Genomic DNA, 21,242 nt, shown 5'->3' on the forward strand with positions numbered 1-21,242 from the left:
CCCCCACCCCCACCCCTGAGACGCTCCAAAAGTAATTAAGCATGATGGCTATGTTCTATTTCATGAGGCAATATGCCTCTGAACGCCAGTTGCTGGAAACCACAAATGAGGACAGGGCTGTTGCACACATGACCTGCTTTTGGGTTTCTCATATGCGTCTGGCTGGCGATTGTGAAAGCAGGACGCAGAACTAGATGTGCCTTTGGCTCTTGTATTCTTAGTAAACACAACTATTGTGTAAAAATGTGAAGCAGCTCCACAGTCAAACAGAACGACAAGCTGAACATTTATCTCCTCTATAAAGCCAATGAACACTGTACTCCAAGTTGCCAGAAGAGAAGATGACAACACGCTTATCCTGTTATCTTCATCGCAGAGTTATCTAATGCTCCCCTATCTATTGGCATCCACTCTAAGCCCATGCATTGATTACTACCGTAGTCTGGAGCAATTACTGTCTTTGTTATGGCAGCAAGGTGAAGCCTCTGGGCGCTATTTCAATAGCATTAATTAATAATATGGCCAGTAATTACCTAGTCTGCCCAGAACAGAAGAGCTGTTAAGGCCATTTATTCAGTTGTCATTTAAGTCAACATTTGATCTCCCCTAAAAACTCACCATCTTCTTGCCTAAAGCTTTCTGTGTGGTATATAGCACCTATCCACCTGTTCATCTTTTTGCATAATATATTTTAAGGATGGAGTGCCTGCTGTGTGCAACAGAGATATAGATAGATATAGATTCAGATATATATGAGTAAGGGAGGAGGTAGCCTTAACCAAAACAAAAACATGTTTAGAAAAGCAAGTTGCAAAAAGAAAAACTGCATGACAGTCTGTAAACATTCGAGCATCTGTTAACATTTGAGTATCTTATCTGAAACACAACTTTGTTTTTACTTGGAGTAAGACTTCAATTGTGACTGTGTCTGGAGGCTTTTCCTTCTTACGTTGAACATGTTCTTTGGCCTGTAAATAAAATTTCTTTTGGCCACGTTCACCCTTGACAATAGTAGAACTACAAACATTAATTTATTGTCTAGAGTCACACTGAATTTCGCACCATGAAATTGGGGTGGGAGAAGAGGAAGTTATATAATTATACAACACCCTCTTCTCTGAGATGCAGCTGGGGTTGCCCCTTATGAGATTTCGGGGCCAGCTGAAGATCCATTTAGTCAAACAAGCCTTCATACTATAAAGTTTATAGGATATTGTTCCTTGACCAAGTTGTAAAAACTTTATAGCATAAAATTTATAGGATACTGATATATATATATATATATATGGCAGGGCTGTGGTACTGCTGTTGCTATTGCTTCTGCTGTCATTTTTATCTGTGCCTGTTCTTATGATCTGTTGCTGGTATCTTTGGATTTAATTCGATTTTATTATAACCCATCCTGGGATTGCTTATAAGATGATGGGCATATTAAAAATATTTTTGAAACAAAACAAATAAAGTTTCTGGTGTTAAAATGGTTCATTTGCCTGTTTGCTATGATTTGAAGAACTCTTAAGATATTGTAACCCAAATTCGCCTGATGGTTCCTGAGATCAGGGAGGTTTTCAGCCATGTCTGGATACAACTGGATGCCATTTTGAATCAAGATGGCGGACAGAACCTTTCAAAACTATAAACAGTCAATACAGCATCCCTCGGTTTCCTTGCATAGCGTATTATGTTTTTTAAAAATATAAAGAAAAATACAATCTTGAGAGGATGAAATATGGTGGAATGGAATATACAGGAAGAATAGGATTAGGACATTGTGGGACGAGGAACATGCATTAAGAACTGCAGCAAAGAACGCAAGAGTAGACACACTGTGTTCTTGAAATCTACTGCCCACTAAAAACATTTAATCCCACTGAAGTCAGGACTGATTTTAGAGTGATGCTAGGCATGACAGAGAAACTTACCCGTGCGGGGTTACAGGCAGCTGACATCATGCGTACATTTTTATTATTTTTATCCCGCCCTTTCTCCAAGGATCTTAAGATGGAATACATTGGGTGGCTGGTTCCTGTGAATGCAGTGTTAGCACACCAGGTGCCGTCCATGCTGGTTTGCTAATGGTGCATGCATAAGAATTGGCACCCGATTTAAATGTGACACCAGCTGTTTCTTTTACATGCCTAGCATCACATTTGAAATCAGGCCTCGAAGGGACAAGGCTTGTATCATTACCCCTGGAGCCTGGAGAACAAAATAGCAAGGTCCCAATAAACAAGAACTATTGCAGATGTTATATTTTAGCCACAGTTCAAGCCTGAGTGGGAAACACCTAAACTATAACAACAAGAGTTATAACCCCTGCACGCTGCACACCAGTGTGGTGTAGTGGTTAGAGTGCTGGACTGAGACCTGGGAAACCAGGGTTCTAATCTCCACTCAGCCATGAACCTTGCTGGGCAGCCTTGGCCAATCACTGTTTCTCAACCTAATCTACTTCACAGCGTTGTTGTGAGGATAAAATGGGGCAGGGGAAAAACCATGTCCATCACCTAGAGCTCCCTGGAGTGAAGGTGAAATATACTCATAATACATTACTAAATAAGGCAGTGGAAAAATTAAGAGGAATGTTGTCCCTATTGAAATTAGACACCTAGAATTCAAATATTGAATAAAAACACTTTTTGCTTCACTGAGCTTTTATGGAAAATAGATTTTATCCAGTGTTCATTTGTTCTACATTTTATGATTTTCAGAATGTTATTACGTTTTAATGATTTGTCTGTACACCACCATGCTATTTTTTGTCATGACTTGGAGGTTCATAAATATTCTTTAAAGTTCCAAAAGACTGGTGGCGAAAGTAATTTCCCAGTCCTGTATGGGCCACTGAACTTCAGTAACTTTTCCTCTGTGTAAAATTCACTAACAAAAAAGTTAGTTGTGAAGTTTAGTTAGGGATAGGTGCTGCTAGTGGTTTGTCTGTAGTCTGTGTAACACAGGTTAGATAGACCCCATTAGATCAAACCATGGTATGATAACCTGGGTTGCTTTAACTAGCCAAAGTTCAGCCATTGAAGTAAATTTCAGTTAGTTCTAAAGCAGGAGTGGGCAAACTGCAGCTCTCATCCTGATTTTATGTGGTTAGCAAGGAGGGGCGAAATGGGTGGCAGGGGTAGCAAGCAGCAGCATAGCTAGCTGCTCGTGTTGCACCGCATGTGACTCAGATATTCTGGAGCACGGACTGGCAGTGGCGTAGCGTGGGGGGTGCAGGGGGGGCCGGCCGCACCAGGCGCAACATGGGGGGGGCGCGCGCTCGTACTTGCAGCTCTCTGCCCCCTGCTAAAATCCATGGGTTAGGGGGCGCAAATTACTTGCCTTGCCTCGGGTGCTGACAACCCACGCTACGCCACTGCGGACTGGACAGGGAGGCAAACGCCAATTCAGGTTTTAAGCAGAGTTTATTCGGTTCGCATATGCAAAGCAAATGGTGCAGCACAATACATTCGCAATCTGCACACCCCAATCAGGGTGCACCTACTTTTTATAGACTATACAAATAAACAGAGAATGAAACTTTACGTTCTTATCCAATCAGGCTCTAACATTCCATGTTTCTCCTTTTGAAGGTTAAATTCTTAATTTACTCATTCTTGTTTGTCTCCCTGCTTATGGCCTTGATCGTCTTGTAACAGTTGCATGATAACGGCATGCTGGAAGTTTCTATTTCTGAGGCCCTTCACTCGGGTGCCGGGTGCAGCCCACGCGTCCTGCAGCCAGGGGAGGGGGGCACTGCATGGAGCCTCTCCACCACCTCTCCCTCAACTGTAGGGCGGCTGAGGGAGAGGCGGAGGACAGACACAAGTCCCACGCTGCTGTTTCAGGCAGTGCAAAACCTGCAGGTGCCCACGTTACTCCCAGGAAAGACGCGTGGCTTGGGCACACTGCAGGCCCTGCGGTAAGAGCCGGCCCACACGGTATGGTGTCCAGTGCCAGCTGCGTTACATTTGTTGACTGAACTAAAAAGTTTCGTAAGCCTAATTAAAAGAACAAAAAAACCTCATTATTTTTTCATTTTCTCACCCCCCTCAGTGATGACACCCGGGGCGGCCCGCACCCCCCTTCCTCCGTCACTGGTAGCAAGGAGAATCAGAGAGTGCAAAGGAAATGGCAGAGAGGGAGGCTGATAGAGAAAAGTCCCTGCCCACCCTGGCTCTGATAGTTTACCCCTGGGGGTAAACTCCAGTTCTAAAGCAAAACCAGAGTCTTTTGATGTCTTCCTTGTGAACAGAGGAGAAGAGGAAGGCAGCAAGCAACCCTGAGGCTTTATGGAGTCTTCAATGCTAACCCTTGGTTTAGTGTGATGTCTGAACTGGGACGCTATTTATCATTATGCAAACACATATTCTTTATGAAAAGAGCACAAGATCTACGAAAGTCTAGTGAGGGACAACCATATTAGAAATCACTTTACAAACAAGCAAATAATTTAAGCATTTCCAGTCAGGACAATGTGGAGTTTTAGCAGTGCCCCGTCGCACTGGCTGATCTCCCTTTAAACTGGGCTTTGGACCAAGTTTTGCAATAGGAGATGCTGGGCAAAGGGAGGAAGAGCAGTTTTCTGTCATGAAGAAGCAGGTGTAAAATGTCAACTTGGCGTGGGTGGAAGACCGATGAGGCGCAAATACCAGCCGAAAGAGACTGGCTTACCATAGAGAGGGGGACTGCTGTCACAAGGCACCCTGTACCACAAAAAGATACAGGCAGAAAGCAAGCAATCTGGTTTAAACAGGGTTGCATGCTTACACACTTGTGTGTGTGTGTGTGTTTGTGTAACTCATGCACAAAGGTCATTTTTAGCACAGAACACCACATGGGCTTTCTTTAATGAGCTGAAGTCCTGCAAGGAACGCACATAACTAAGATACTTGTAATTAAAATACCTTGAATATTATTTTCATGAACATGACAGGTGCCAATCTACAGTTGCTTGGCAGATTGCATGACCATACAATATCCTCTGCAATGAGCATAAGATAAGCATTCTCAGTTTAGGGACCCAGAATTTGTTAAAAAAAACAAGAGCTGGATCCAAAGAAGCACAAATGGGACTCGGCTGGCCCAACGGTACTTCTCTGGCTCCTCCTGCCCACTGCATCTGCCTTGGTCTTCCAAAAGCTACTTCTGAGGATCAAGGGACTTTCATGAACAGTGTGGGGACATTACAGGGCTTTAGCAGAATGGAGAGTGGGGAAATCAGCAGAATTCGGAGGGTTACTTTGTGTGAATGCAAGCATATTTCTTCTCATGAAGTACCGTATTTTTCGCTCTATAAGACACACTTTCCCCCTCCTAAAAAGTAAGGGGAAATGTGTGTGCGTCTTATGGAGCGAATGCAGGCTGCGCAGCTATCCCAGAAGCCAGAACAGCAAGAGGGATTGCTGTGCAGCGATCCCTCTTGCTGTTCTGGCTTCTGGGATAGCCGTGTGAAGCCTTCCTCCTGCTGCCCTGAAGAGGCTTCGCGTTGCTTTCGCTGAAGCCAGAACAGCAAGAGGGATCACTGCGCAGCAATCCCTCTTGCTGTTCTGGCTTCTGGTATTCAGAATATTTTTTTTCTTGTTTTCTTCCTCCAAAAACTAGGTGCGTCTTATGGAGCAAAAAATACAGTACACCTTTGGATCCATGTCATAATGAAAAAGGGCTGCTTTCCACCTTATGTCTGATTCTTCGTCATTCCTGCTTTAACTCCCCCCCTCCCCGAGCAACCAATGAGGGACAGAAACTCCCCCACTTCCCCCCAAAGTGGAAAAATATGTTATTAGAATTCTAAAAAGTGTCTGAGGTAAATGAGACACCATACAGTCTTATGCCAACTTCTGCTTCAGTAAATGTGCCTTAATATTCACTCCTGAGAAAGTTCAGCGAGGGTGGTATGCACACACTCAAGAGTCTTTGATTTGTTTGTTGTGCTTCTCCTCACACACCTATACTCCAGGGTTAAAATCACGCCCTGTGTGAACTTGAGTTTCCTTGGTCCTTGAGCTATCAGGCGTAAAACCTGCCGCGCAGTCAAAGGAGTGAGTATCAAAATAACACCAGATTGGCCCTTGTCCCTATATAACTGTCATTCTGGTCACACCAATGTATTGCTCAGGCTCACACTGCACATAAGTATCTTGGAGTGCTGAACTCAGGCCATGGCCGGGCTCACAGGCAGGCAGTGTGCATGTGAAGTGGTGCTTGCATATGCTAGGATTTGCACAATCTCAGTGACTTCACAAAAACACCACTGTGAGCGTACAGGCCTATGATATAGGTTCCCCAGGAGCTCAACTCAGCTACAAATCTGGTACAGTCATACCTCGGGTTGAAGTAGCTTCGGGATGAATATTTTCGGGTTGTGCTCCACGGTGACCCGGAAGTAATGGAGTGTGTTACTTCCGGGTTTCGCCACTCGCGCATGCACAGACGCTCAAAATGACGTCATGTGCATGAGCGGAAGTGGTGAAACATGACCTGTGCACACGCAGTCACATCTTGTGTTTATTTCAGGATGCGAACGGGGCTCCATAATGGATCCCGTTCGTATCCAGAGGTACCACTGTAATGAGTTTGCACCCGGTTAAGTTCTGTCTGTCCGAACAACTCCCTTTGTGATACTCAAATCACCACCACACATCTAAACAAGCCCATCCAACTGTAGCGCACTGATTTTTTCTTGCCACCCGAAACAACACTTTTGAGCATTATTCCTCCTTTCCAGGTGTGAAAGGGAAGATGAAATGTTTGCTAAGTGCCATCCAGAGAATCTATGGCTGTGAACACAGGAAGCTGCCTTATACAGAGTCAGAGTGTTGGTCCATCGAGATCAATACCGTCTACATTGACTGGCTGCAGCTCTCCGGGGATTTCAGCGAAGGATTTCTACCAGCCCCATCCAGACATGCCAGGAATTGAACCTGAGACTTCTGCATCTAAAACAAATGCTTTGCCACTGAGCCATGACCCTTCTCTATTCAACTGTGACTCTATGATTCTAGGAATAACTGGATTTCTATTTGGAATTAAAGAAACAAGAATGCAGGAGTAGCTTCAATGTGATATTGAAAAATACTGATCAATATACATAGACTGCCCAATGAACTTTAATTTTTTAAATAATATCTCAGGGGCATTTTGCTATAGAAGTTTTTTTATATAAAAAGTGTAACAGATGTCAACTCACTGGTCTTCCGCAAGCAAGGTGGAAAGAGCAAGAAAATGGTATGTTTACTGCATTCCTGTCTAGACTTGGGTTTGTGATGAGTAGTGAAGACCTCAATTTAAAGCTATAGTGACCTCCCTTGATCATTATGATGTCAGGTGACTCCCACTCAGGTGGTCCCACTCCCCTGTAAAAGTTGGCCCAATGAGGAGAAGGTGGTCATGGTTCAAATTCCTGCTCAGATTGCAAACTGACTAGGTAACCCAGGGTAAATCATACTCCCTGAGGTTCAGCTCCCCATCTGTAAGATGAGAATTGACCTCAAAAAGAAGCTGAAGTATGAAACTCAGAGTTGCAGAGTTGGAAGAGACCCTGAGGATCATCTAGTCCAACCCCCTGAAATGCAGCTGTCCCATACAGGGATTGAACCTGCAACCCTGCCGTTATCAGACCACACTCTAACCAACTGCAGGTTCCAGGGTCTCTAAGGCACTTTTGCTATTTTAATACAGTGGTACCTCGGGTTAAGTACTTAATTCGTTCCGGAGGTCCGTACTTAACCTAAAACTGTTCTTAACCTGAAGCACCACTTTAGCTAATGGGGCCTCCCGCTGCCACTGTGCCTTTGCCACACGATTTCTGTTCTCATCCTGAGGCAAAGTTCTTAACCTGAAGCACTATTTCTGGGTTAGCGGAGTCGTATGTAATCTGAAGCGTATGTAACCTGAGGTACCACTGTATGTAGTGATTCATAAAATGCTAAGAATCATGGCAAACCAAACAACCTAAAACCCAAGTTGCTCTGATTTACGCAACCAACACAACCCCTTTACACAAAAACAGAAGTATTTTGCAGGTGTCTTAGAATAGGAAAGCCTTGTATTCTGTCCTGAGCTTCTTGGGGCAAAGCTAGTCACTATCTCAAAGTTTCTTGAAGAGGTGCTCAGTGGCTGGTGAGCAGAGCAAGCAGAAGGGCCTGTGAATTTCTGTCTTGAAATTCTGTGGTCCAGTTGTGGTCCAATACATCTGGAGGGCATTTCGTTGGGAAAGGCCATCTAGCGGGGCAGAGGGGGCCGGTGGGCAGCTAGATCAATATGGTTTGGCCTATGTGACAGAAAAATCTGTGCTTGTGGTTTCCAACCTGTGTCTTATCCAACCACTGCTTCGTTCTGAAGTCAATCACCCAGTGAATTGCAGTTAGACTAGGTAGCGAGCGCAGAAGTTTTAAACTGTCCCAATTATAAAAGGTGGTATACAAATACCGTATATAAAAACTAACTAACAAGCTCCAAGCAGACAAGGAGAGAGATTTGTGCTCCAAGTTAAGCGACTCATTATAAAACCACATTGGAGCAAAACACATAACTATTATTCATGAATAGGATAATTCTAACACCACTCTAGAAACAATAAGCTCCCTTTTTCATCCTTTATGGGGTTTTCTTTTTTACCAGCTTTCTCAGAGCATGCAAGCACTACCCCCTCTTCCCATATTGGTTCAATTTATTGTGGATGCATGAGAGACTTTACCTCTCCTTCCAAGTTTAAACTAATTTTCTAAATAATAATTTTCTCCCCTCCACTTCTCTGAACACAGAAACTAACTGCACACCTCTGAATTCTCTGCTGCCATACATATTTTAAGAAGGTGTAGTTTCACCTGCTCACGTCTGAAGTTGCTGACCAGACCACCTTATTAAAGAGCAGATTGCTATTTTAAAAAATTAAATGTATGTATTGCCTTTCTGTGCATACCACAACCAGACGCCGGCTCACAAAACAGTTGAAGCATAACAACAAAGTAAACTGCATCACGTTGACGGTAAAATGAACACACAGACATGCCCTATACATTTATTTTACCCAATTTTGTCCTGCAAGGGTATGATGAAAACTCAGGACAGCTTACAAATCAACATGTTGTTGTTGTCATTAAAACTAACAACAACAACAAAGAACAAGACAAGAGCAACAATATCCAGTGTGTTGCAGAGGTTAGAGTGTTGGACTAGGACCAGGGAGACCCAGGTGCAAAATGGGGGATGCGTACAAAAGAAGTGGTAAAGAAAAAAATGGATTTTTTGGTTCATATAGGGTGTAATCCCACAGTCACCAAAGAATTCAATAACCTCTGAACTCAGTCAGGCTTACTTCTGAGCAAACCTATGTGGAACTAAAATTTATATTATTCATTTTCAAACCAGTTGTAGCTATAGGAATTAAGTATTCTCTTTCTTAGGTGAGTTTGTATATGGTTCCTTGTGGTATAGCTAAAAAAACCAATGAAAAAGCTTGACACAGACCCTACCCAATTCAAAACAAGAACAAACTGCATTTGATGTCAAGAATGTGGCGTTAGTTCTGAGCTTAAAGCAGAAGCCCATTTGTTTTAAATATTAATACCTTGTCTTATTTTCAGCAACAACAAATGCAAACCATAAAGTTATCATGGTTGAACCATTTTACAATCAACATCCCAATATTTTAGCATTTCAGGTTTAATATTGTTCGAAAGAATAGTTGTAAAACTGAGCTTTGATGGGTCTCATTATGTAACTGGTACTAGACATTTGTTTCTGGATTTTGTTTTTACAAATATGAATTAATAAAGCAATAAGCAAGCCAAATATAAACAGCAATAGAACACTTACTGTCCCACCCACTTAACATCATTTCTTTGTTGCCAAAAGGCAGATTCTACAAGAACGGTGAATGTATGCCATTACTTTAAGGATTAAAATCCAATTATTTTGTATGCTGTAACATAATATTACTTTTCTTAAAATATCGTTTTTTCTGATGTTCTAGTTCAAATGGGTTGTAGTAAAATGAAGTACATAATTTTATTGCCTTCAGGAAGAGTAAAAAACAACAACACCTCATGGGCTGCAATCTTATACTCATTTACCTCACTGAACTCAATGTTGCTTACTTTTGAGTAGATGTGAATAGGATTGCACACTCTTTGGAAGAGGTGAGGGAGGGAAAAAATACTGATTTCAAAAGACTGTCGATCTCAAATGTGTTTTTTCTTTACCTGTATTGATGAACACACCATGTCCTCTTTTGTTTTAAGGAAACACACTGGCTTTTTTTTGGAAAAACAACAACTCTAACCTTACCTAATGGTCACATCAGTCCTATGACTCTAGAAGTAAGTTCCAAGTACATTCAAAACCAGGCCGTTAAGCCTTTAAACAAAGGGGGAAAGGATTATACCCAACTATGTTGTTGATTCTCAGAATCCTTGTTTCGTGCTCTCCCAATTCTCAACATTTTTCAGGAGAGACTTATCAGGAGGATTCATAATTCTCTCTAATACCACGACTGAACAGCATGTCATGGGTGACATGAGTAGCTGTTATCTTGACTCATCCATTCAAATTTAATGTCAGACAGGGATATATATCTAAACATGTGTCTGCCTTAACATGCCCAATGTCAAGCTTAGAATTTCAAGGAACATTTAGGGGACTGGTCCGTGGCAATAAAGACCATTGCAGTCTCATTAATACCAAGGTCATCCAAATGATGTTTCTACTCCACAGTCTTGAAGTGCTAGATGATTTGATGGAATTTTAAATTGTTTATTTGTTAAATTTATACCCCGCCTTTCTGTGTGGAGTGCCCAAGGGGTTTAATGCCAAAGTGAATCTCATTAAAAACAACCACCAAAAGATTTGAACCATAAACACGAAACAAATCCTTACGTGTTACAGCAACGTTTAAGCTTAGGCTTTTTCAGAATACAAAATGCAGAAGAACTACCAAATATGGTGTCCTCCAGTAGCTCTGCGCAATTCCTATTGAAATAAATGGAAGTCGCTCAAGTGCTAGGAAATTCTGGTAGATTATCCCATGCCATATCACTGGGTGTTTTCCCAGCATGCATGCATGAATAGGAAAGAAAACCGGCTTAGCCATTTAGATCAGCCAGCATGTAAAGTTAATGGGCCAGAAGCGATAAACGGAGACATTTCTCATAGCCTCGCACACTCTGTGTGTGCACTGCTAAACTGAAAGGATTACTTCTGTGCTAGCAGTCAGAACATGTACAATTTGAAACGGTAGCACCGTCCATATTAAATGAAAGTGTTCACATGGAACCCTCTGAGAGCAAAAGCTGTACACCAGTAATTTAATCACCGGGGCCAGAGTCTGTTCATTTGTTGCTCTCGACAAAAAGGTGATGCCAGGTGTTTCATACTTGCCTGGCTATTATTTTGCCAAACTAATAAGTAAATTGCAACAGCCTCATTTGAATTTAGTATTTAAAAATGCAGGCCACCATCTGGGACACTGCTGATGCACATTCAAGAACAAGTAAATTCGGGCTTTAGGTGAACACAACCCTGGACTGGGTTTGTGGCACAGTAAGCCCTAATTTGCATGTGATGGTAAAGCAAACCACGGTTTTGCACAAATTAGCAAACGTGCAGGCTACCGGAGGGGAGATTATGTCTGCTTTGTTTACCCCTGGTCGTTCTCCTGCTCTGTTAAGCCACGGTTTTGCTTAGTGTGACATCTAAACCCAGGCTTGTGGTTTAGTTCTTCTGGACAAACCACCGGCCATAAAACACAGGGCAAACCTTGGTTACAGCTCTTCAGTAGTCTGCAGAGAAGTAAACCACGAGTCAAGGTTTGGCTTAGTTCCCCAGGAGTTTGCACTTTTGGTCATTTGTGTTCTCATGGTTTGCTTGCTCACAAGTTGTAGCATTTCAAACACACGTACCCTATACAATGTAACTTTGGCTCAGCAAAGGCATGTTAAAAGTACTCTATAAAGTCCCATTGATTTCAGTGGAAGAATTACCGTATTTTTTGCTCTATAAGACTCACTTTTTCCCTCCTAAAAAGTAAGGAGAAATGTGTGTGCGTCTTATGGAGCGAATGTAGGCTGCGCAGCTATCCCAGAAGCCAGAACAGCAAGAGGAATTGCTGCTTTCACTGCGCAGCGATCCCTCTTGCTGTTCTGGCTTCTAAGATTCAGAATATTTTTTTTCTTGTTTTCCTCCTCCAAAAACTAGGTGCGTCTTCTGGTCTGGTGTGTCTTATAGAGCGAAAAAGATAGTAAGCAAATTCTTAACAGGGGTTATTTTAAAGTTCCATTAACTGTAGTTGGTTTGCACCCATTTTTTTAATATTAAAGCTTAAGAATGGAACGTTGCTAAACATGCCTTCTCTGTGGCAAAAACTTACTGGTAGAAGACTCTTTCAAGATTCTAGAATGTTTTGAAATTATGGGAGAAACATCTCCATCTGTAATGTTGTACAATGTTGCTCTGGTTACACTCTTAAAAAACCCCGAACTCTTTTCTTCCTCCCTGTAGGATTCTTACAAGGCCATGAATAAGAACAGAACATATGACCGTGCAATAGAAACGAAGAAACAAACCACAGCTTTTGACATACACTGGGTCGACTACACCTATGCTATCCATACGACACAATTAATGTGATAACGGATAGAATAGTTGTCCACAAAAGACGACGCTTTTAGGGTTGTTGTTGTTTTAAAAAAATATCAAAACAAAACCATGCACTTCTTTGGTTATTAGCACAAACCATGACAAAGAGGGGCGGTACAATGCTATAACTACAACTAAAGGAAACATCTGCCATATGCCTAGAAGAAGCAGGTTCTCTCTCTTATTATGTACCAGTATTTTGCTCATTGCCCTCTGCATATTGCTACTTTTTTCACGAAAAGTACGGGAGAAGAAGCCTCACTTTCTAGTTTATCCCCCAAACCATTCTAGAAGGGAGAGAAGGCAAATAGTACTCATCTATGTATATCATTCACACTCAGAAGTGAACACTCAGCTCTTCTTTCCATCAGTGCAACAGAAGCCAACCGCGTTCTCCTTGCAGGAACGAACAAAAACTTTTCAGAAACATTGTTTTTAGAACTGTTCCGTGCAAAGCTGTTCTTCCTCTATTTATTTAATTTCACCCTGCTTTCAGGATATAAATCCTTTCTAATATTTCCCCTGTAAAATTACAGCAAGAATCCCACCAGACCTCTCTTGCAACAGCCTACTGACCTAAGCTCCCATGGTACAGTCGCTGAAATGCAGCTCTCTCGTTATTCCTCCAGCCACCTAATTGTGGGATTTATCTTCACCCGATATTAACAGGGTGTTTGTTAAACACCATTAGAACAGTTAAGATCTATAAATAAAGATTAGGCATTGTCTTCATCCGTTTTGGTGGCCCTCTGTTCGGGTTGTTTTCTGAACTGACTTATGAGATAAATGTAACTGAAAAGGGATAAGCTCACTTGGGGTGGCTTTTCTGCCAGAAAAGAAAGTAAAGAGAAGACCAAGAAAAGGCAATTTCTTCTCTCTTAATCACTCTCTGTTTGTTTAGCTCTTATTCCTGTTCGCATCTGGCTGAGTTTGCAATACTTTGCTTTACAGAATAGTGAGTGGGAGCCACAGACACACTTAAACAAGGGAAATTATTGCTGGACTGAATTATGCATATAAAGACTGTTTTTTTGAAGCTGCTTGTGATAATTTCAGATTTAGTTACATGGCAATTGTAGCTACAAGAGGTAACAAAAGTTGGAAAAACCACCGCAACTGAAATAATTTATACCTGGCAATGAATCTGTTGTGATCCTTTTACGGTTTCATAAGGCAAAATATAACAGTAACTACGTTCTCTCTTACATCTATGCAGATTTGTTTTACTTTATTCTTATTTTAAAGTTATAAACTGATAAAACCAAAAAGCCTCCAGGTGTCCCCCCCCGCCCCGCCAGGACAACTCTTCATTTATCCACACAGCGTAGTCAGAGGCATCTGAAACATTCCTTTACAACCAACCAAATTACCTCAAGGGTAAATCTCTTGTTAGTGTTTTTCCTTTTCTAAATAAATAAGATTTTTATCTGGCTACAGTTTACACTCTGTGCATTAAAACCAAGAGCATGATCTAACCAAAGCTACGCATTTTTAAGTCCCACTGATCACAACGGCAAGTTAATTATCCCATTGACTCCAATGGCACAGAAACGTGCTTATTTTGGCTGAGTTTCACCCAGCATATGTAAACTGACTACTTCATTTAGCCTTAATTGTTTTAATTTATTTCGGGGGAGGGAAGGAGTCACTTTCTCATAAATGCAATTATGTTTTCTGGTTTACATAAATCTCCAAAACACAGTTCCTTCAAAAAATAATAATAATAATTCTGGTAACAATTTTCTCATTAAGTGACACAGCCTATGAATTTGCTACATGGGGAGATTATAGGAAAGATTAGTAATTAGTACCTTTCAGCTTCACTAGCTAGAGACAGCATGAATTGACATGCCAATACCAAATTTTATAAGAGAAAATGAGATTGAGTATGCCACAGAAACTCAGCCCAATAACAATGCAAGTATTCATTAATGACAGTAAGCAGAGAGATGGACACTATTAATGTCTAAGGCTGTGATCCTATACAAGCTTAACTGGAAATAAGCCACATTGAATTCAATGGGATTTACTTTGGTTCAGGACTGCACTGTTTATGTAGGCAAAAAATGAATAGACAAAAAAAAAAAAAAAAAAACACCCCATACAATTCTGCACTTACATGTGTATTATTTTTAAATACTTCATTATGAAAGGTAAAGCCCTGAGATAAAAAGCTTCCAGAAAAAAGTTGATGCAGCAAGGCCTAATACCACATTAAACTAATGTCTAAAATGCCAATCACCAATGAGATGTGTTCCTTTTCCGGCCACAGTTACATGTTCAGGTGGGAATATGGAGTCATCAGAATAGAACCCTCCAGAAGGCGGGCACAGATTCTTACTGGTAATTTTCTTTACTACCATTATTAACAAAGCAGCTCCAAATTTAGCTTTATACAGGTCTTCATCTTTACCACAACTACAGGTCCAGAGCATTTCACCCATGTGGTGATGTTACAGATCCATGTAGCCAGAATCACCATGCAAATGCTTAAAGCAAAAGGAGAAAAATAATGTTATGAAAAGTACACCACCATCCAGAATGCAGCGGTCCTTAGGACCTGTGACACAGTGTTGATTTATGATACTTCTGAAGCTATGTTCTGCACTGTCCTGGGTGTGTGGAGTGCTTCTTCAGAACCAACGCTATTGTTTCGTTGCCAGCTTTGAAAATCTCGTTTCAAGACTGTCCTTGGGATATAGTTGGTGCTGTCAAAAAACGGCTGTGCTTTGAGATTCTTACGTTTCATTTACAGCGTATTAAGAGAGAGGAAACCCCACATAATTTGGATGGCTTGGGTCGAAGCAAATATGAACCGAGCTGTGTGTTAAAAAGAAGAAAAAGCTTCAGGGGTGCAGTCCAACTTAAAGAAAATCTATGTGCTACAGTAAAACAGGGGAAACCATCAGGTGGAAAACAGGACTAGTATTTAACTATTCTCATCTTCAGCTATGCCTCCTCTCTTGTCAGGATCAGCACCCAGAAGCTTATGGAAGTCAAATGTAAGTTAGTAGCCCTGCTTAGGAAAGAAACACTGTAACTTCCTTGAGATATTCAAAATGCTTTTGCCTGTAAACCTTTGCACCAAGATGATTGAACCCACAACCTGGCCCACTGCTTTAAGAATGTTAAGGGATGCACACACCTGACACCGCCTCCAAGAAAACAGATTTGTAACAATAGAAAACTGGTTCACCACATGTATTTTGAAAGTTCAGTAATTAATCCAAAAGGAGCATATCAATCTAATAAAGATTGGCCGAGAAACACAGCAATCTGTACTCTATAAACTTCCTTCAAGGGCCTTTCTCAGAGCGCAAATATTCAATTTCACACTTAAATGCTTATTTAATATGTATAAATCACATTAACTTTTCTTCTTGAAACAGTAAGTCAGTTCTACTTTTTCGTAATAAAGACTTTTTTTTAACATTCTCCCTCTTAAAGTCTCTCGCCATCATATTAAATTTGCATGTTGATAGAACATACAAATCTATACATACTTTGTATGCTTGGGATTATTATCATCATCTTAAAATAGATTAAAATATTCAACCCTAAAGCAAAATGGCATCCATAGCTTATATTACAAATGCCGTGTTTAAAGATTATACTATTCTCATTGGTAAAAGCACCAGGACATTATACGGGCAAAGTCCCATCCACTTGCAACTTTATTTTCATTTTTAAAACAGAGAACTTTTGCTCACTGGTGTTCCTCTGTGTGGCGATTGCTAAATAATGCACACATTAAAAACTTGAAACAGATGTAAAGCTATGATTGATGCCACATTTACAGGATCAATAACATTCATTACATGCAATTTCAATTATAGCAGCGTTACCAAGGTCTTAATATTTGGGGTGTTCAAAACATTCCATCTAGAACATATAAAAACAGGAGCACCGATCTCTCTAATGATAGCTAAATAAATATAATTATCCATGGTGTAACAAACTGAGTATTTTTTTCCTTCGTTGCCATGTTAATTTTCTTGAAATAAACATTTTCTATCATCACTGGTGGGTTACCTATACACAGTTTTCACACACAACTGAAACTCTCTTATGCCTACATTATATCCACTTCACTTGATGAAATGCCCGAAACTATGCACTAATACTCAACTAGTGATTAAGACAGAGAATCAACATTCACCTACTCGAAATAAGGCAAGAGGTTTGATAAGGCTCTTGCAGACTCATTCAACACGCGGGGAAACCTCTCCATATGTTGTGACACAAAAATTTCTCAGAAAACGTTTGACAAAATAATAATAAACTTTTTGCAATCCCCAAAGTAATGCTGTGAGTAGAGAGAGAAAGGATCTGTCAAGATTCCACAGCAAGTGGATAGATATGTAAATTAATTTAAAAAAAACCCTCCTCACTGAATAGTAAACAAGGTGCGGGGAGGAGAGAGATAAATCCTTATACACATCAACCACTCACTTTTTTGAGCTACAACGGCATAAAACATATTCATAGCCTCCCACCCCGCTTCCCAAAGCCACCTGGAACACGCACAAACGCGTGGATTTTAAGTTCTGAAATACTTGGAACACGTAAAAGGAGAGAGAAGGCGAGCTGATGTATGAAGAAGGGGCGCGTTTTTATCCTTCCAGCAGAAAAGCTGGGGGAAAGGGACCAAGAATGGGGAGAGATGTCACCCAACATTTAAGATCTAAGGTCCCCCCATAAGCCTCCATGAAAAGAAATGTCCCATTGGGGAGGTTCAAGGACCGTTCCCAGCCCCGGTAACCTCCACTCCACCCGGCCCGGGCAAGTGAATGCGCTTGGGGATGTCCAAGTGCGCAAAGCATCGCTGGCCTCCACCCGGCGCCCCTTTGCCAAAATCATGAACCGGGGGGGTGCGCGATGGAGAGAAGAGGGAGGAGGGCACTGCATCGGGGCGGGGGTCCCGTCCACTCACCGCAAGCTGCCGCAGAGCGTCTGGCGCCGCCGGGCTCCTGTCCCCGCAGCCGCCTGCGCGCCAGGAGAAGAAGGAGCGCGCGAGGCCGCCTGCGCTCCGGACAGCCGCTGCCGCTCCGAGCTGGAGAAGTCCGCAGCAGCCGGGAAAGCGCGCACCGTCCGCTCCCCTTCGAGCAACGTGCCCAGCAAACTCCTCACGCCGCCGCGCCAGTGAGCATGTGCGCGCGAGGTCTGCACATGCCCACTCAGGAGCAAAGATGCTGCCGCTCTGCCCTTACCTTGCCCTTTACCTAAAGTTCAGCGGCTCCTTCGCACACGCGCGCCCAGGAGTCCTCGGTGGGTGGGTGGGGAGAGGCGGCTGGCGAGGGTGCGCGCGTCCAGGAAAGAGCGAATGAGTGAACGAGGGAGGGAGGGACGGAGAGGGCGGGAGGCGAGGGAAAGAGAGACACACCGGCGAGTTGTTATATTCTAACCAAGGAGGTCTGGGAGGAGGGAGAATCGCGAAACTTTCTTTCTACCTACACTTGGTAAAGTTGCTTGCAAACAGAACATCTCCCGTTACCTTGCGCCGAATTGTAACCCGAGGAGTGATTTCCAGGAGCCTGCGCTTGGTTACATGGCGCAAGAGACAGGCGATCGTCGAAGAATGGGCTTAGCGCGCGGACTCGCCAGCTCGACTCACTTGCAGATTTGTTCTACTAAGTTTCCCCCCTCACCGCGCCACCCGCTTTTTAAGTGCTATCGTTCCACGTTAAGTCGTCAACACAGGTCGCTTTCTTTAAAGTGAACTCTTATTTATTTCAGCAGGACTTGCAGTGCGCGCGCAAAGCTCGGCAATGTTCCTTGATTCCAACGAGGCTTACTTACTCCCTAGGAACCGTACTTAGGTTTGCAACCTTGAAGTTTTAAAGTCAAGGTATGTTGCCCAGTATACCTTGACAATCCTAATCACATTGTAAGCTGTTCAGCTTTCAGTTTAGAGTTTCGTGGGGTTTGCTGCGGAGCAAGTGTGCACACGACTGCAGCCTTACTTGGAAATACTGTATCTCCCGTTGACTTCAGGACGGCTGCTGAGCCTGAGTAAGGCGCTCTTAGTTTGGGAAGACTGCATCTTGGTCCTTGCCTTGTGTGGCCGCCGGCACACCATCGTCAGCGTATTTTCTACCACACCAGGGAGAACCTGAAGTGGCTACAACACTCTGCAAGACGTGTCAAATAATAAGTTTAGAGATGGTAGGGACCTTGTGGGCCATCTAAGTCTTAGCTCCCCACCCAGTGTAGAATCTGGATGCTTCCAGAGAAGAGCTTAATTGGCAAACTGTGTCATTCAGACCCATTTGTGACAGGTTTTTGTTTTGCCACTCAAGATTTCCCCTGCAAATGAGAAATATGGGGAAAACATATAGGTTGGCATTTTGATGCCAGTGGCATCCTATGGACAAAATTACATGCACAAGGAGCACTGATGCAACAGTGAGAGCCCACCACCTCCCAAGGCAGTCTGTGTTCCACTGATGAACAGCTCTTAACCATTATAAACTTTCTTCTAATGTTCAACCAAAATCTGCTTCCCTGTAGTTTCCGCTCATTAATTCTAGCCGCCGCCCCTTCTATAGCAACAGAGAACAGGTCTGCAACGACAAGGGCAGGTGTGATGGGATATATACTGAGAAACAATGGACAACTTGGTTCTGGCTTCATTATATCAGTGTTTACCTCCTAGAGAGGAAGAGAGTGAGATATATTGTCGATTATGAGCTCAGTTGTTTTGACCAAGTAGAGTATATATGTACATGCAAATACCTGTGCTCAGAATACAGGTGGTTTCCTGTGTCATAAGCCCAAATGTGTCCATAATTGTTGGTTTTCCATAGTGCTTGATCAGGGGCATGTCAACTGCCATTCGTGTGTGTTGCATTACAGGACAGGCTAAGAGTGGTTCGGGTGTGTTAGGAACATGTTCAGATCTATCCTCAGTGCTGATCAGCACGTCTTCCCCCAGTTCTTAAATATGTTAGACTTTATGGGAATTGGTCCAAGGGTGATGACATTTCTCTGTGGTGTGGTATTCTTTCATTTCCTTTCTAATTGATGTAAACTTGTCTGAGGAGACATGTTGCCTGTGAAAAATAACTATTTGTTTAGAAGGAAAACAACATCCGTTTTATAGTTTTATCCCAGATGATATTGCAGACTTTTTTTTTTTTTTTGCGGAAACCTCAGGGACCACAGAAAAGCAGATGAATGCAATGTTTTAATACAATGCAGCCAACTGTAAGGTTTCGTTCCAGCCTCTGACAATGCAACCCAAGCCTTATGGTAACTGGGCAGCTGGTTTTGCTGTATCAAGTCCTATCAGAACAAGCTGAATGTCAAATGTGTCCAAAAGGAGTCAAAGGCCCCCCACACCATCATTTAAGAACTGGCTAGCATTTCTTAATGACTTACCTTCTGGCATAATCCTACCTGTGTGACCTTCACATCATTTCTCTGAAGATTTGGGGTCTCTTCATGCAATGAGATATGGTGGGTTGTGTGATCTGTATCCTAGTAAGCTGCAGTTTGTAGCACAGGGCCACCACTGATTTCTCTTTTTCTTTTTTGGCAGGAGGAGAAAGAGAGGGATGGATAGTGCAGACATTCAATACAAAAATAAAACTGGATCTCTCTGTGTGTGATTTCTTATCTGCCCTTCACCATAGGGTCCCAGAGCATAGTACTAATATTAACTATACTACCAATATAACCATATCATCTTAATTCTGTGATAGTATTTATAGATGTTTATAATATTGTGTTTAAATTGTTGTAACAAGCCCTGCATCCTTGAGGTGAAGGGTGAGGTGTAGTAGTAATAATAATAATAATAATAATAATAATAATAATAATAATAATAATAAGAAGAAGAAGAAGAAGAAGAAGAAGAAGAAGAAGAAGTTTATACAATTATGCAAACAAGTAAAAAAAGCAATTCTCAAAATAGTAGCAAGCGTAACTTAAAAACTATCAATGTATTAAGCTTTTTTGGCTGTTAGATCTGTAGCAGACAGGTAAATGAATATGGAAGACAGTGGCCTGACTTGCACATAACGTTATGCCAAACTATGGATTACTGTGAAGGAGCAAGGCTTCACAGAGGGAAATACCAGCTGTTTTCTTCCTTCTTGACTCCTGATGTGCTACCAGGACATCTGGTAAGCCAGGACATGGCTAAGCCATGGTTTGGCTTAGCATTACGTCTGAAATCAGGGTTGTAGTTTATCTTGCTCCAAACAAACCATGATCTATAACGAAGGTTGTTCTTAGCTTGCTGCTCATTGTTTCTTAAAAAAGGTAAAGGTAAAGGGACCCTTGACCATTAGGTCCAGTCATGACTGACTCTGGGGTTGCGACGCTCATCTTGCTTTATTGGCCGAGGGAGCCGGCGTTTGTCCGCAGACAGCTTCCAGGTCATGTGGCCAGCATGACCAAGCTGCTTCTGGCGAACCAGAGCAGCGCACGGAAACGCTGTTTACCTTCCCGCCGGAGTGGTACCTATTTATCTACTTGCACTTTGATGTGCTTTAGAACTGCTAGGTTGGCAGGAGCAGGGACGGAGCAACGGGAGCTCACCCCGTCACGGGGATTTGAACTGCCAGCCTTATGATTGGCAAGTCCTAGGCTCTGTGGTTTAACCCACAGCG

The 21,242-nt window shown here is 42.3% G+C and overlaps 1 protein-coding gene across 5 annotated transcripts in view; it reads right to left on the reverse strand.

Moving 5' to 3' along the window:
- Positions 1 to 18,264, reverse strand: part of EYA2 (EYA transcriptional coactivator and phosphatase 2) — a 131,343-nt gene extending 113,079 nt beyond the window's left edge. The window contains exon 1 of one of the 5 annotated variants that reach the window (XM_083508121.1): positions 18,122 to 18,264. The gene's annotated coding sequence lies outside the window, so the exon portion shown is untranslated. Of the gene's footprint in view, positions 1 to 15,160; positions 15,443 to 17,560; positions 17,949 to 18,081 lie in introns of those variants that run through there. The other 4 variants (XM_083508120.1, XM_083508118.1, XM_083508119.1 and 1 more) reach the window with 4 other exon arrangements.
- Positions 18,265 to 21,242: the final 2,978 nt, after the last annotated feature.

Source organism: Podarcis liolepis (assembly GCF_965112155.1).
Source record: "Podarcis liolepis genome assembly, chromosome: 6".
In the NCBI taxonomy this organism is placed as follows: domain Eukaryota; kingdom Metazoa; phylum Chordata; class Lepidosauria; order Squamata; family Lacertidae; genus Podarcis; species Podarcis liolepis.